This window comes from Cavia porcellus, unplaced genomic scaffold (assembly GCF_034190915.1).
Source record: "Cavia porcellus strain 051 isolate PalLab524CR breed Dunkin Hartley unplaced genomic scaffold, mCavPor4.1 scaffold_22, whole genome shotgun sequence".
In the NCBI taxonomy this organism is placed as follows: Eukaryota; Metazoa; Chordata; class Mammalia; order Rodentia; family Caviidae; genus Cavia; species Cavia porcellus.
Genome location: NW_026947505.1, coordinates 62,594,068 through 62,611,489, shown reverse-complemented (window position 1 = coordinate 62,611,489; position 17,422 = coordinate 62,594,068).

Below are 17,422 nucleotides of genomic sequence, written 5' to 3'. Positions count from 1 at the left end.
TGGATACAGCTGAAACTAAAAAAGGCGTTTATTTCAGTGTATAGGTTAGGCAGCAAGTGTCAGATTGCTGACTACAAGTGTCTAAATGTCTGTGTGCAGTCTTACAAAGAAGATTTTCTAAAAATTATTTAATTCACTAAATTTCACCTACCATTATGTGTTATTTTTCAGAATCATTTATTTGTATCATTTCTGGTACTCAATTTCATTATTTTACTTACCTATTTGGGCAGTGCAGCAATTTAATTAAAAGGAATGATTATCCTTAAATCAGAACTTAACATAGCTATTTCTTTACACCCTTTCTCCTCTCCAGATTAGTCTCCACTGATTTCAAAACGATCGTTTGATTCAGATAAGTTCTGTAGGGAGGAGAGTAAGGTAGGAAATGAGTGGCTCTTTAAAAGTGTGGAACTTTCTTTTATAAAATCTCTTTGGCAAATATCACTTAGCGAGACCTTAGAGGGTATCCTTTTTTATATTCACTCTTTGCAAGGCAAACTCCCTTTCTTTACATATATGAACTGTGTGTGCCCATTGTCATGAGATTATCTCACCCTCCACTTTCTCCCCTTGAAAATACCACTAAACCAGTGATTCTCAACCTCAGCAGCACTGACGCTGGTGTCGTGTACCTCCAAACTGTGGAAAGTTGCCAGGAGTGATGTCCTGGCATTATCAGATCTTCACTGGTGTCTTTACCTTGTAGCCATGAGATGTCAGTGGTACCTCTCTTTGTGACAACCAGAAGTATTCCCAAACATGGACAAATGTCTTCTATGGGACAAACTCACACATAATTAATAATCAACTGAAATAAACTAATGGCCAAAAGCGTGTGGCTTGCCAATAGCAGTAAACATGGCAGAAGTAAATTGCTGGACCCAACCACGATTTACCAAACCAGATTTACCAAAGTAAATTGTTGGACCCAACCAAGATTTACCAAAACTGGAGGATGAAATCACACAATGTATGTTTTATAGTCTTTGAAGTATTTTGATGCAAGCTCCAGTTTAAAAACCTTGACTCTAAACCAGCATGAGCACTGTGTGAAGAGTCCACTACATAAGAATGACCTGACATCTTATTGAAATGCACATTTTAATCTAGTACTCCTTTAAGCCACAAAATCTTTGAATCACAGACTCTGAGGATGTGCTTGCACGAAGTGTGGTGTGTGTATTAGCTCATTCCATTGGCTCGATCCTCAGGACAGTGACTATTCTATCTATCCAGGCACATTCCCTCCCTTTTCCTAGGCTCCAATCATATTTCCTGAAAGAAGATAGAGAAGACTCTTATCTTCTTGCCTTCACTAGTGCTAATCTGGGCTAGAAATGACCATTTGGCTTTTTTATATGTGCCCATGTCAGATTAATCCTCTTGGATTATAAGCCCCTAGCAGAAAGAGCTTTCCTTTTAAAATCCATATTCTATTCCTCTTTGCACTAGAAAGGCTAATTTCAGCCTTAACGATGCTATGAACTTCATGAGGACTTCAAAGTTAATATGCTCTACCATCCTTAATTTTTTCTATCTGTTCTTCATTTCAGCAAACACTACAGACATAGTGTCTCAAGTTTTGACGTTTATTGGACTATTTGTTTCACCACCATATAAGAACTGGAAACACTGATGGTAATAGCACAAGGAGCCTCCTAACTGCACATCTCTTTGGTTCAGGTCATCCAACGGTACTCTTCAAAGTCTCACATTTATGTTCTCACGTTCAAATTAAGCAAAAACAGATGCATTAATGTAACTCCAGCCCATAGAAAAATTGGCCATGTCACTGTTTCCTCTTTTTTGCTCACGTCTGCACACAACACAGTTGTGATTGTCCCAAGCATCACACTTGCCAAGGTTAAAAGAAAAATGAAAATAGCTGTCCACTTTTCTAGTAACCACTGGAAACATTTTATTCAGTTGGGTGACTCTGATTGGTTTATATACTCACTGCCAAACTAATCACAACTGTCAGTGCAATGCATTCTGCTGCTTTGCAAAGAGAAAGCATCTCTAGATCTAAAATGGAGTAAATCTCACCCAAACTAAATGACTGAAGATTTAGTGAATCTTTAACCAGCAGGCATAAGAATGGATACATAGAAGCAGTAAAGTCTAGTATGTCTGTATTGCCACATAATATACAGGCCATCTCTATCGGAATCATCTCGGATTCTTGTTAAAATTTATATTACTAAGTTACTAAGCCAAAATCTCTCACAAAGATTCATACCTTAGCAAACTACAGTCTATTCTCATGTTCACTAAAACTTGGAGACTTTAATATTCAACAGCTTGATATTTATTCTAAAGAGGTACAATAAAAAGCAACATTTAGATCATAATAATACAATTGCTTATGCTAATACTGTGCAATGGAGAGAAAAATTACCATGCAAATGACTTCCAAAATTCCTCTTTGAGGCAAGAATCATTTTTGTTTAGCAAATTATCATGTTTGACAACTTAGTAGCAGAAAACTTTTAAGCAAAGCATAATTGAACCAAATATGTAACAAAGGACTAAATAGTTATTTGAAGATTTAGAAGTAAAAATATTGTAGGAAAACATACAATCGAGTTTAAAGGAGAAACCAAAGAAGGATAGCAACATGAAAGGTCAAACTTGAGTAAAACAAGCAATAAAAATTCCTTACAATCAGAAATAGCAATGAAATTTTTAAGAAAAGTGTTATCTGATACGAAGTTGAATTGTGGGCTTTCAGGTTTATTTGAAGTGTACAGGTTTGCAGTTCGAGCATTACTTCTGAGAAATACTGAAATACAACACAGTTTTAAAAACTTTTATGAGTTTATGAATTAGTGTTGGGGGGTATATATATCCAATCTTTATATTTTAATATACATGTTCTTTTCAGGTGGACACCCATTGACACTTGGAACTGTTCAAGTGATTTGTGGTTTTTTTTTTTGTCTCCACATGACTCCGAAGAAACACTCCAAAACCATATATTAGGTAAAATCTCAAAATGTTTCCCCCATTTCCCTTTTGCTATGAAAATAATATATAGCAGTAATAAATCACAACCATTTCAAACATCAGCTATTATCAGTATGGGCTTGAGAGTTAAGCAAATCTTTTCCTCTTCCTTTAACTTGCCTGATGAAGCTACTTATGCATTTGCTAGATTCCAGGCTGAGAATCAGAAACTAGGGTCAATAAAAAAAATTTTTTTTGTCTTTTTTTCCTTTTTACTGGTACCGGGGATTGAACTCACGACTGCCTGCTTGCAAGGCAGGCGCTTATGCCACTGAGCTAAATCCCCAGCCCCCAATAAAAATATTTTATCAATATTTTCACTAGTTAGCTTTTCATTTACACAGACTTGTGTAACATACTGGTCATCATTTGATAGAACTACATATAATACATTCATGAAGAGAGAAAAAAAAAGACACTAATTTTCCTCTGCATTCAACTTGAATATACCAGTAGACCTAAAAGCAGGTGTACCTGTATTAGCTTTTCTATAAAATACTAAATATATATATTTCAATTTTTCCTTTCCTTTCCTTTCCTTTTTTTTTTTTTTTTTTTTTTTTTTTTTTTTTTTTTGTAGCAGGGATTGAACACACAACCTCTCACTTTCCAAGAGGTGGCATTCTGCTGAGCCATATCCCCCAAATGTTTCAATTTAAAAAGCTTTCTATTTTCTTTTTCAGTAGCCTATCTCATACTACAAGTGATCTTCACAGTCAAACACTGTTGACAATGTGATGACTGTCACACAAAGATAAAAATGGTAAAACCACTTCATTTTTAAATTGTAATATAGGACACAGTTTGCTAATACATATTCCTCTCAAAATGAACTATAATTGATAACTACAAATAGTTGTTTATGTCTATGGCCTTTTTACTGAAATTCTATTCTATTTTGTTTACTTATACTATATTGTCTGAGTGAAAGCATTTATAACAATTTATAGTTATGTTTTAAAATATTATGTTATGTAAACTTCAGAATTTCTTACAATTATTTTTTATTTTTCCCTCAGATTCCTTTTCACGATAATTATTGCCTTTCTTAAAGGCTTTCGTGCATTTACATAATACATTTTAATGAAGATTTATTACAAGCATGTGTTTTCACACATATTACATGCACATACATACATATTGTATGAAATGTTACACTGTGCATGAATATTTATGTTATAATTATACCTAACTTGTGACTCATATAATTTGTCTGAAGGGAAGTTCATTCAACTACATTTCATAGACAAGAAATACTCATCAATTATGCACCAGGGTCTCCTAGTAAGAACGTATCTTCAGCATACATCTCACTGCTTATTACATTGTCTCTCTTCTGCTGGCACTTATAGCCCTAGTTAAAGAAAATTTAAAAGGGGAAAATACTTGTTTTGGTTTCTTTTATGACAATTGACTCCAAACATGGTTTCCACATTAAAGATATATATCAAATGATATTTGTGCTTTAATTTGTGATTTAACCATACTCCATGCTTTTTAAAGCCTGTGTAATTTGTTTGAGGTTTCTATGTAGTAGGTGCATACACTGTTGGCAATCTGATGACTCTCACATAAAGATAAAATGGTAAAACCACTTCATTTTTAAACCACAGTACATAATATAGTTTGCTAATAGGGATAATCTTAATGCGTCTCATAATTAGAGAATATTTAAAAACATAATATGTAAATTACAATTTTCTTTCACCTTTCAAAAAGGGTTACTTTTCTTAGAGAGCAAGACATACAAAATTTGTAAGTCACTGCAAAAGGAATTGAAATTGCTTAAAGACATGAAGTGCTTAAATGCACAAAAAAGTTCAAGAAAAATTAGAACTTTTGTCTGATGCAAATACTCTCATACTCATGTAAAAATCAAACCCATATACTTTTTGCCTCTGTTTATTTCAAGAAATCTCTCAAATGTCTTGGTGCTATCTAAAGTGTATGAAAATCTTGTCAGTCAATAACATTTATTAAACATCAGTGAGTGCTTAATAAATGCTTTTAAGCATTATTATACCCCAGAGAGAGGAATAGACACAGAAGATACAGAGCCTAACATTAAGAAACTTTCAATAGTACTTATTATGTATGCCATATACACAGACTAAAAATAGGCTTTTCCAAGAAATATATAAATTAGTTAAAATTAAAGCATTACAAACAATGCATTTGTATAAATAAACAGTAAGTGTATGCTGAGGTGTTTTGCTGTGAGATATGCATGGGGGGCAATATTAATGTTAAATCATATATTTTGTTAAGGGATCTAGAAGATATGGATTAATAAGCTGAAGAGTTTTTCATAAGGCAGAAGGCTTAACTAAAAGGATGGAGTACAAATAAATTCTAACTATTGAGGAGTGGATATAGAATCAAAAAGATGCATAACAGGCTTTTGCTCTTTGCTCATCTGTACTATTTACACTATCACTAATTTTGTATCTTGCACAAAATCTCCAAAGTTTTACTTTTCATTAATTCCTTTCATGAGGACTAATACTATTCAACAAACCAAGCTTCTATTCCAATTTCTGATACCACTACCCACTAATGAAACGAAATTAATGAGGAAAGAAAAAGATTTTATTAAAATACAGGTAAAAAAATAAAATATATATGTCTTTAGTGAAAGGTTACAAATAAGTTTGCATTCAAAAAGCCAAGACACTGTAACAACATCATTAAGATAATGAAGGTACAAGCTGTCCCTAGATTACACTTAGAGAATGAAGAAACATTGATTCTCTTTTATGTGTACCAAACAGGTAGTCATTGTAGCAATAATAGTAACATTATCCCTATTTACCATGTAGCAGACATCACTAGAAATACCTTTAACATCTTATTTAACCTGAAAAAACATTAACAGTGGTTATTATTCCCATTTTGTAGGCTAGTTACTTCTCACTGGTCGCTGAGACAAAATACCTGAAGCCCAAGTTGGGAAAGGAAAGGTTTATTTCTTACAGATTTTGGAGCTTTCAGTTCACACTCACTTGGCTCCAAGGCAGGCGGGCATAGCTGGGCCGCATTTCATGGTGGCTGCAAACAGCAAGCAGGAGCCAGCAAAGAACAAGACACACCTTCTTCCTGCCATTACATCTCATCCTGGCTCCATTCCTATGTGGGTGGAGCACTGACACCATCAATCCAAGCACTAGACAATGAACCATCACAAATGCACAATGCAAACTAATAAAGCCTGGGGGCCACAGATGTAAACCATGGCATAGCAAAACACTGAAGCCCAAATAAACCACTCACTTAAGAACATAAAACTGGTAGGTGGAGCTCAGGCTATTTGATGGCAGTACACAGGCTTCACAGTGATGACATTGAACTATTTCTGTAGATGCCATGTGCCTACTCCGTAAATACTGGCCATCAGAGTCTAATTGAAAATAGTATTTTTTCTATAACCTCTCTGTTAAAGACATAAGGATTACTAACTATGAGTTTGGTGCTGAAAGCCGGGAGCTGAGTGCACGTCTAGTATCAGTGACTTCCTACTGAGGCCTGCAAAGCATCCTCAGGAAAACCTCCAGCATCGCAATGGAAGAATATGGCATAATCAGCAAGTTAAAGAAGTGGAAAATTTTTTTTCAAGAAATCTAAGAAGAGAAAGATGATCATGTCAAATAGACAAGGGGGAGAATGAAGACCTAAAGAACTAAAACAAGGATCAATATTTGATAGTCATTTGTACCAGTATCCTAAAAAAATATATGGGAACAGGACTTCTGACAGAACATGGCGGACAGATAGCAGCAGCTATGCAGGCTCTCTGAGAGACCCAGCTTGGAATCCAGGAATGGTGCAGAGTGAGGAATCCTAAGCAAGAGGAGATATGCCCTGCTGACCTAAGAATGAACTGGGCTGAGAGAAACCAAGTGGGAATGCAATCCTGGTGCTATAACAGGAACAGATAAAGCCTCAACATGGAAGCTGGAGCCCGTGCCATTGGAAGACACGATTTGGGTTTCCTGCTGCAGCTGCTGCATCTGAATCAGCTCGGCAGGGAGAGAGATGCATGAAAGCTCTGAGAATGAGAAGCGGTGAACGGAGTTGAGAGCAGGATGGGCGGGGAGCCATGCATCGACCTGCGGTGAGTGAAACTGGGACTCTTCCACGGTCTAGGAGGCTCCAACAGAAGACATTCTGGGACCAGGCAGACTTCCCAGAACAGGGCACTGTAGTGACTTCAGTCACATATCCGCCTCTCAAGCAGGATTGGTGAGCAGTGCCTAGCCTATGTGATGCTGCTGGCTGAGACCCAGTAGGCTAGCACAACCCAGGTCCCAGCACCTGAAGGTGCACCCTAGCGGTGAAGCATTGGGTAGCTTGACCTGGAGGGGTGGGCCCTGCATAGGCTGCCTGGTCCATAACTCCCTGGTGCGCTGCTGTGGGCGGGAACACCTAGCTGGTGCAATTCAATCAGACTGTGGCTGACAAGGAAGGAAGCTGGGCCTCCATATATATGCTTCCATATATAAGGAACAAAGAGTATGGGAAGAGGGAGCAACAAGAAAGGCTCCTCGGCCCACAATCCTGAGAAACAGGCAATAACAGACACGGCACCAATAGACATAAAGCGCTGTCTCCAGAGCCTCATAGACAAGTTCAAGAATGAAGTTATCAATGACCTGAAGCTAAACATAAGCAGAACAGTTAGAGAAATGCTAAGTACCACTCAAGAAAAAAAGATGGTGGAATGGAAGAACAGAAAAAGAGGGGAGAACTGTTTGATGGAGAAATAGAGAAAACATAGAATACATGAAGCAGGTTCAAAGAGATTACCAGGAAACTAAAATCTCTATCGAAAATTGGCATAACGGCTTGAAAGAAACTAAGGATTGATTATCAGAACTGGAGGGCAGATTTGTAATATGGGAGCATGAAATGAAAAACTTCTTAAAAATAACAAAGAAACAAACAGCAATAATACAAAAACTAGAAGATGATAAGAGGATCTATAACCTAAGAATTAAGAACATAAAAGAAGAGATAGGGACACGGACAAATGAACTACAAAAGCCACTCACAGAAATAATCCAGGAGAATTTTCCTAATTTAGCAAAAGGTAAAGATACTCAGATGTATGAAGCATACAGGACCCCTGCCACCTACAACCCAAACAGAGCTACACCCAGGCATATAATAATCAAAATGCCAGAAATCCAATATAAGAACAGAATATTAAAAGCCATCAGAGACAAAAAACAGATCACTTACAAGGGAACACCCATCAGAATTACAGCAGACTGCTCGGCACAAATCATCAAATCACGAAGAATGTGGGGGGAAATAATTCAAGCTTTGAAAGATAATAACCTCCAGCCAAGATTGATATATCCTGCACAACTATCCCTGGAAATTGATGGAAAAACAAAGTGCTTCCAGGATAAAGAGGAACTAAGGGAATATGCAACCACCAATTCAACTCTACAGAGAATACTGCAGGATATTCTAAAAAAGAAAAATACGAGGAATCCAGAAATAGTGGCAGAGAAGCCACATGGAGCAGAAAACAAAATGAAGACGACAAACTGACAACTAATGACAGAAAAAGAGCTCAACAGAAATGAGGCAGAGAAGATTGGATGATAGGAGCAGCTATTTTGGAGAAAAGGACGTCATGATAGGTAGTGCTGATTTGGTATCATCTTGTTCTGAAGTCTCATCAAGCTTTTATTCTTCTGTCTACATAGGTCTTAACATGTTGTATTTTATTGGATTTTATTATATGTGATAGTATAAACAAAAAACTTTAATAGACAAGGAGATTATACAGAAACCATTGTTCATTTTCTGTTAGTTGATTCTAAATACCCTGTAATACTGTCATTTCTTTTGAATGGTTTTACATTGTTTTGATATATTGATGCTACAGTATATAAAGTTAGACTCAAAGATTTCAAGGAAAGAGACAATATGGTATCTACTTTTATGTTGGGATTATCTTGTGGTGAAACATTATTTGGCTTAAATGGTTATGTTTTGATCTGCACTGTTTTGTTGTTATGCCTTCTTTTATTTCAATCTCCATTTTATTATTTACTTTTTTGTTTTTATCCTTTTATTTAAGGGAATAAATAAAAAATAGCAGGATATGTTATAGTAACCCACTTTGATTTTCTATTAACTTGATTTGAAGCCCTGTATTGCTCTCACCATCTTGTTTTAACTGATGTTCCTCTATTCTGTTTTGCTTGATAGTACCAGGTTCGAAAGTTTAGGCAACAGCTGTGAAGACAGTGGGATTCGTTATGACACCCATTCTGGTTGACTATTATCTACTTTCGAAGACCTATAATGTCTCCAAAGTTTTGGTTTTGTTGGGTTCATTCTTTACTGTTTTGTTCAATTTTATTATAACTTATGATATAGGCAATTCTATTAGAGATAGCGGGAGGCATTATGGTAACCATTGTTGATCACCTTGTATTATGTTTTTACATTATCTATTATGTCCACCCTTTTGTTTTGACCGACTCTGCTCTGTTATGTCACATTTGGTTTTACTCTCTTCCAAAAAAAGTAATAAGAACAGTGGGAGCAATAAAACCCAAAATGTGTAATAGTCATTGTACAAAAGAGAGGAAAAGAAAATGCTCCAAATGATATAACTGCATGTATATTCAAGTGTATAAGATAGACAATAATATTACTGAGTTTTGTTTGATCATTGAACAGAACTGTTTGCAGTCTCACTGTTTGAATGTCTACTTTATAACGCTTTAATTTTGTAACTTGAACAAATATTTCTAATATGACAATATGTAATCCATTAACTAGTGATTTCCTACTGTTTATTTTTTTCTGAAATTCTGTATAACTTGTACCCTTTTTCTGCTTTTTTTTCTTTTTCTCCTTAAAATTTTAAAAAAATTTTAAAAAGACATAAGGATTAATTAGATGTCTCGAAGGGTTTTGACCCCCCATAAAGACACACATAAGATTATGAATCCTTAATTTTCATTTTCCTGTAGGCCATATCTTCAATTATAATATTTCATAGGGATGTAATAATGAAGTGAATTGATTGCTTCTTTCATATCACATTCAGGTTGTAATCAGCTGCAATTTTGTTGTAAAAATATAACATTTAAAATTCACTCATTTTATTCTAATTTTTGATGCTTAAATGACAACCATCTCTTTTCTCTAATCATAATAAAGCACTGCCTTTGACCTTGTCAAGATATTTTTTTAAATTTCATTCTAAAGAGAAAAAATAAAATTTCAAAGCTAGATAATAGGAGAGTAAGAATGGTTAATACATTGTATACTGTTATCTTGAAATTAGAGTAAAAAATATAGGCATTTTTGCCTAATTGTCTAATCAATATTAGCACAAACCTTTCTTTTCAAATGAGGTATAATAAATTAGTACTATAACAACCTTAAGTAACTTATGTATGTATTTTTCCTTTTCCCTTCCTTATTTTCTCCCTTTCCTCATTCCAGTTTCTTTCCTTTTAAACAATTTCTTCCCATTTCACAATATCTGTGGTACATTTTGAACTTTATTCTTTCAGTATCTCATACTTGGGAGACAATACAATGTTTACACTTGTAAGTCTGATTTATCTTACTTACAAATATAGACTCAAATTGTATCCACTTACTTATAAAAGCCTCAAGTTTATCCTTCTTTATAGCTGAATAGTATTCCACTGATTAAAAAAATCAGATTTTTTTATCTATTCCTTGGTTGATGGGCATTTGAGTTGATTTAGCTAACACAAATTGTGGTGCTATAAAATAGGTGAACATATATCATTCGGGTTAAGTAGAATCTCAGTGTTGTTTGTATTTGCATCCTCGAATGTTTGGTGATGTTGAATATCTCTAGTTATATTTATTTGCTGATATGTTTCTTCATCTGAGAAATGTGTATTCATTTCAGTTGCCTATTTTTGGATTGGTCCTTTAAATTTCGGAGGACAGATTTTTTTTTTGAGTTCTTTAAATGTTCACACTAGTAATCCTTTGTCTGAGGAACAGTTGGATGACGTTTTTTCCCAGATAGTGGATTTTCTCTTCACTTTGTTAATGGTCTCTCTTCCTGTGCAAAAAGATTTTTAGTAAGATGAGACCCAGTGGTCGATTCTGTGTGATAGTTCTGGTGTGACTGAGGAAAGTCTTTGCCTATACAAATGTCATCAATAGTTTTATCTGTTCTATCTTCCAGCAGATTTAATGTTTTTATCTTAATATTTAGATCTTTGATCCATTTAAAATTTTCTTTAGTGCATGGTGAAAGATAAAACCTTAATAAAAATTAAAGCCAGGGGCTGGGGATTTAGCTCAGCAGCATAAGCACCAGCCTTGCAAGCAGGCAGTCATGAGTTCGATCCCTGGTACTGGAAAAAAGAAAAAAAAATCGATAAGCCCCTAGCCAACCTTATTTTAAAAAAGGGAAGAAAAAGCTCAAATTCATGCAATAAGAAATGTAAAAGGTGAAATCACTACAGACTCTACAGAAATACAGAAGATCAACACTTATTTCAAAAACCTCTACTCTCAAAGGTTTGATAACACAGAAGAAATAGATTCCTAGAAATATATGAAGTACCAAAGCTAGATCAAGAGGATGTAAAACCCAATCTCTATTAATGAAATTGAAAATGTAATTAAGTCCTTACCTACAAAGAAGACCCCAGGCCAAGATGGATTCACTGCAGAATTCTACAAGAAATACAAAGAAGACCTAATGCCGACACTCCTCAAACTATTCAATGAAACTGAAAGGGAAGCAATCTTTCCTAAGTCATTCCTGGAAGCAAATATTACTCTAGTACCAAAACCTGAGAAAGACCCAACTAAAAAAGATAACTACAGACCAATCTCCCTAATGAACACAGATGCAAAAATCCTCAATAAAATATTGGCAAATAGGATGCAGGAAATCATCAAAAAGATTATACACCATGACCAAGTGAGATTCATCCCAGGCATGCAGGGATGGTACAACATATGTAAATCAATAAATGTAATCCACCATATCAATAAAACCAAAAGTAAGAATCACATGATCACTTCTACAGATGCAGAAAAAGCCTTCAATAAGGTCCAACATTCATTCATGATAAGAACTTTACAGAAAATTGGAATAGATGGTCTTTACCTCAATATAATAAAGGTCATTTATGACAAACCAATAGCCAGCATCATACTAAATGGCCAAAAATTGAAAACCTTTACTTTAAAATCAGGCCCAAGAAAAGGATTTCATTTACCACCACTCCTATTTAATATAGTACTGGAAGTACTAGCCAGAGAAATTAGACAAGAGAGAGAAATAAAAGGGGTAAAGATAGGAAAAGAAGAAGTTAAATTATCATTGTTTGCAGATGACATGATACTCTACATAGAAGACCCCCTAAACTCCATTGAAAGACTCTTAGATATAATAAATAAATTCAGTAATGTAGCTGGATACAAAATCAATATTCAGAAATCAATAGCATTCCTATACACTAACAACAAAATCACAGAGAGGGAAATAAGAGAAACCACACTTTTCACACTAGTAAGCAAAAAAAAAATGAAATATTTAGGAATTACTCTTATGAAAGAAGTGAAAGACCTAAGCAGGGAAGATTATAATACACTGAAAAAAGAAATTGAAGATGATCTCAGAAAATGGAAAGACATCCCATGCTCATGGATAGGAAGAACAAACATTGTGAAAATGGCCATTCTCCCAAAACTATTGTACAGATTCAATGCAATCCCAATAAAAATACCATCTACATACCTTATAAATCTAGAGAAATCACTCCTAAAATTCATCTGGAACCAGAAAAGACCTAGAATAGCAAAGGCAATTCTAAGCAGCAAAGGCAAGGCAGGAGGCATCACAATCCCTGACTTGAAGTTATACTGCAAAGCAGCAGTAGTAAAATCAACATTGTACTGGAATCAAAACAGAGCCGAAGATCAATGGAATAGATTAGAAGATCCAACCACAACTACAAACACACTCAACCACCTTATCTTTGATAAAGGAGCCAAGCAGGTTCATTGGAAGAACGACAGTCTCTTTAATAAATGGTGTTGGAAAAACTGGCTCTCCAATTGCCGAAAACTAAAGCTAGACCCATGCCTATCACCATGTACTAAATTAAAATGTAATAAAAGATCTAATAAAATCTAAATCAAAGATCTGAATATTAAAACAGAAACACTAAATCTATTGGAAGACAAATTGGGTAGAAACCTTGAAGACATAGGGGTAGGTAGAGATTTCATGAACAGGACTCAAACCGCACGGGAAATACTTCCCAGAATCAATAATTGGGACCACCTCTTATTAAAAAGTTTCTGCATGTCAAAAGAAATCTCCAGCATAGTGAAATGAAAACCACGAACTTGGAAAAGATCTTAGTGAACTCCCCCTCAGACAAGGGACTCTTGTCTAAAACATATAAAGAATTAAAAAAATTCAGACCCCCAAAATTCAAAGATCCAATCCAAAAATGGGCATCTGAGATGAATATGCAATTCTCAGATGAAGAAATACAAATGGCAAATAATACATGAAAAACTGTTCATCATCATTACTCATTAGAGAAATGCAAATTAAAACCACACTGAGATACCATCTCACTCCTGAAAGAATGGCCAGGATCAAGAAAACCAACAACAACAAATGCTGGAGAGGCTGTGGGGAGAAAGGAACACTCCTACACTGTTGGTGGGAGTGTAAGATACAACCTTTATGGAGGTCAGTCTGGAGATTTCTCAAAAATCTGGGATTGGAAGTCCCATTTGTTCTAGCTATTCCACTTCTAGGCATATTCCCAGAAGTACTGAAAGCATCATACCACAGTGATATATGTGCACCTATGTTTATAGCAGCACAATTTGTAATCTCCAGATCTTGGAAACAACCCAAGTGTCCATCAACTGAAGAATGGATAAAAAAGTTGTGGTATTTCTATACAATGGAGTATTACTCAGCTATAAAGAAGGATCACATTGAGATATTTATCAATAAATGGGCGTAGCTTGAAACCATACTCATATGTGAACTAAATCAATCTCGCATGTGTGATACCGAATAGTTTCCCTAATGTAAGTGATGATTCAAATATATAAAAGTATGTGATAATCATGATTCCCCATTATGTGGCCTTGAAGCCTTATACAATTTTCACTTATTAATTGAATGGCTTTATTCTGGGCTGCTTGTTATTATTGCTTGTGATGAATTGAACAGCTATTTTGAAGAAAATAAGTCATCATAATAGCTAGTGCTGATTTACTATCATCTTGTCTTGAAGCCCTACCAAACTATGGCTCTTCTGTCTCCATTGGTTTTATCATGATGTATCTTGCTGGATTTTATTATATGTGATAGTATAAACAAAAATTGTTATAGGCAAAGAGACAATATAGAAACCATTGTTCGTTTTCTGTTAGCTGGTTCTATATACCCTACAATGCTTTCATCCACTTGAATGGTTTTACACTGACTTGATATATTTGAAGCTATAGTATATGAAGTTATATTTAAATATTTCAAGGAAAAAGACACTGGTAACTACTGTTAAGTCAGGTTATTTGGTGGTGAAGCACTAGGTTGCTGAAACTGTCATGCTTTGACCTGTATTGTTATGTTATTATGTCCTCTTTTATCTCAATGTCTCCTTTATTCATTAAAAAATTATTTAGTTATTTTTATGATTATTTTAATTAAGGGGAAAAATCAAAAAAAATTAGCAGGATATATTATAGTAACTTTTTTGATTTCCTATTAACTTGATTTTCAGTCCTGTAATACTCCCACTATCTTGTTTTGACTGATTAGACTCTGTTCTGTATGATAGTATCAAGTTTGAGGGTATAGGCAACTACTTTGAAAGCAATAAGATTCACTATGATGCCCATTCTGGTTTGACTATTATCTCCTTTGGAAGTCCTGTAATGTTTACAAAGTTTAGGTTTTATTGGTCTTGTTCTCTACAGTTTTGTTCAACTTTAAAATACCTAATGAGATAGACAATTATTTTTAAGGAAGCAAGAGGCATTATGGTAACCATTGTTGATAACCTTGTACTCTGTTTTTACATCATGTGCTGTATCTATCCTTGGTTTGGACTGACAGCTTTGTTTTGCCATATTTGACTTTATTCTCTTCCAAAAAAATGTAATAAGAACTAAGGAGTAATAAAACCCAAAATGTGTAAATTTTGTTGTAAAAAAGAGAGAGAAAAAAAGTGCTCTAAAGGATACAACTGCATGTGTGTTTAGAGGTGTTAAATAGATGACCATATTAATGTTTTTGTTTGGATCATTGAACACAACTGTTTGCAGTCTCACTGTTTGAATGTCCACTTTGTATGCTTTGATACTGTGACTTGAGCAACTATCTCTTAGATGATAATGTGTAATCTATTAACAGGTGATTTCTTACTGTTTTTTTTTTTTTGTAGCTCTGTATTACTTGTACCCTTACACTGCTTTGTTTTGTTTTTTTTTTCTCTTTTTCCTTTTAAATAAAATTTAAAAAATTGAAGCCAAGGAGGAAAAAAAATTTCATGTGTTAACCAGTAAACAATTTGTCAGGAGGAAAAGTAGGGGAAGTAGATTTTAAAAACCGTAATTAGAATGTGTTTATATACAAGTACCAATTCCCCATTAATAAAATAATCATTATGTATTGCAAACATGTACTATTAAAAATAAAATTTTCATAAAATATAATAAAGATTTTCAATGAAAGAAAAAAATCTTATTCAAACATGCGCATTCTTAACTTGCTTTGAGATTTGAAATTTGCTTTAAATTTCAATTAAATTGGGTACTCACAGGTTCTCTATATTTTATGTCTATTCTTTCCCCTTTAATAATTTTTCATGACAGAATTTTGAAACCAGAATGAAACTTAAAGATAACTTAAAGCAAAGTCTTAGAGAAATTATAAAACTGAAGATTACAGAAACTAGAACATTTGCACAGAACACAATATGACAGCTAAAACTAGACTTAGGCATTCTGTTCTAAAATGCACACTAATTCTCATTTGCTAATCACTAGTCCACTCAAGCCCTAAACACTTTCGGTAGATGACTTCTATATCTTTTTTTAGTCCTCACTTCTCTCCTAGCTTTAGTAGCAGATTCCAGTAAGTAAAACACTTACTAGAATTTTAGAAAGATGTTAATATCTAAAACTAATTTATTATCTCTGCACCAAAAACTATTTAACTCCATATGCTCATTGATCTTTATATTTCTCCAGCCCTTAAAGGCTGTAAGGTATAATAGATTTGGATGAACTTCAGAAAGAAGACATGGAAGAGAGGGCTAAGGTCAACTCTTTTTCTCTGACTGAGGGACTATTACTCTTGGATTCCATTCTGTACACTGTTTTAAAATTTAATAAGAATCAAGGAATCAGATCAACAAATGAGCCTATGAGAATAGAGTGCATAGTGTTCAAATTGAAAGGAAAATACAATTCTGATGCATTACATGTAATCCAATCAGTTTCATCAACTTTGACATTCAGATCCCAACTAATAATAATGTGTAGAGAATCTTTGCCTTAAGAATTTCTCCTAAGTTTATGTGCCTTGGCAGACTGTACCACAGTGGTAGGCTGTAAAGTGACACGTGTCTCAGTTTAAGGGCAATTTTCCTACACTGGACATGCTCTAATATGATGATAACTCAACAGTAAATATGTAATTGGGAATAAAGATTACTAAAAAGTATCAAGCATTTAGAACCATGTATGTCTGGAAACCTAAATCCATGGTGGACACTAGGCTTACACAGCAAAGGGTCAGTGTCATGTGAAGTGTGCAGAAATCCAGCCCTGGAGGAGTTAAGAATTCATCTTGGGAGCCAGGAAACACTTTTTTTTTCAAATAGATTAAACTTTGGTATGGCACTCAGTCTTTTTGTTAAATGCATGGTTTGGAATTCATCACTCCAGTTCACATTTTTCCTCTTAATCTTGTTTCTCAAGAGATAAGGGAGTATAATTAAGTTGCTAGAACTTAATTAGGGTCCCAAATTTGGAGCATAGGTTTATTTAAAAATAAAGTTAAATAAGAAATGAAAATGTGAGAATCGGTTATGGAAGCAGATAAAGGAAGTATCTTTTTTACTAAAGGAAGAAAAAATTCCAAGTTAAAAAAATAGTCTAAATTTTGTGCCTGGAACACTACAACATGATTTGTGCTATAGCAGCAGGAAATGTAGTAACTTGATCTAGCACAAACCCATAAACACACACACACACACACACACACACACACACACACACACACAGACACACACAGACACAGACACACACACACACACACACACACACACACACACCTTAGACAGGATATGATGCTCCCATGAATGGAATCTACATGATATCAGTGTCAGCCATGCCTCCAGAA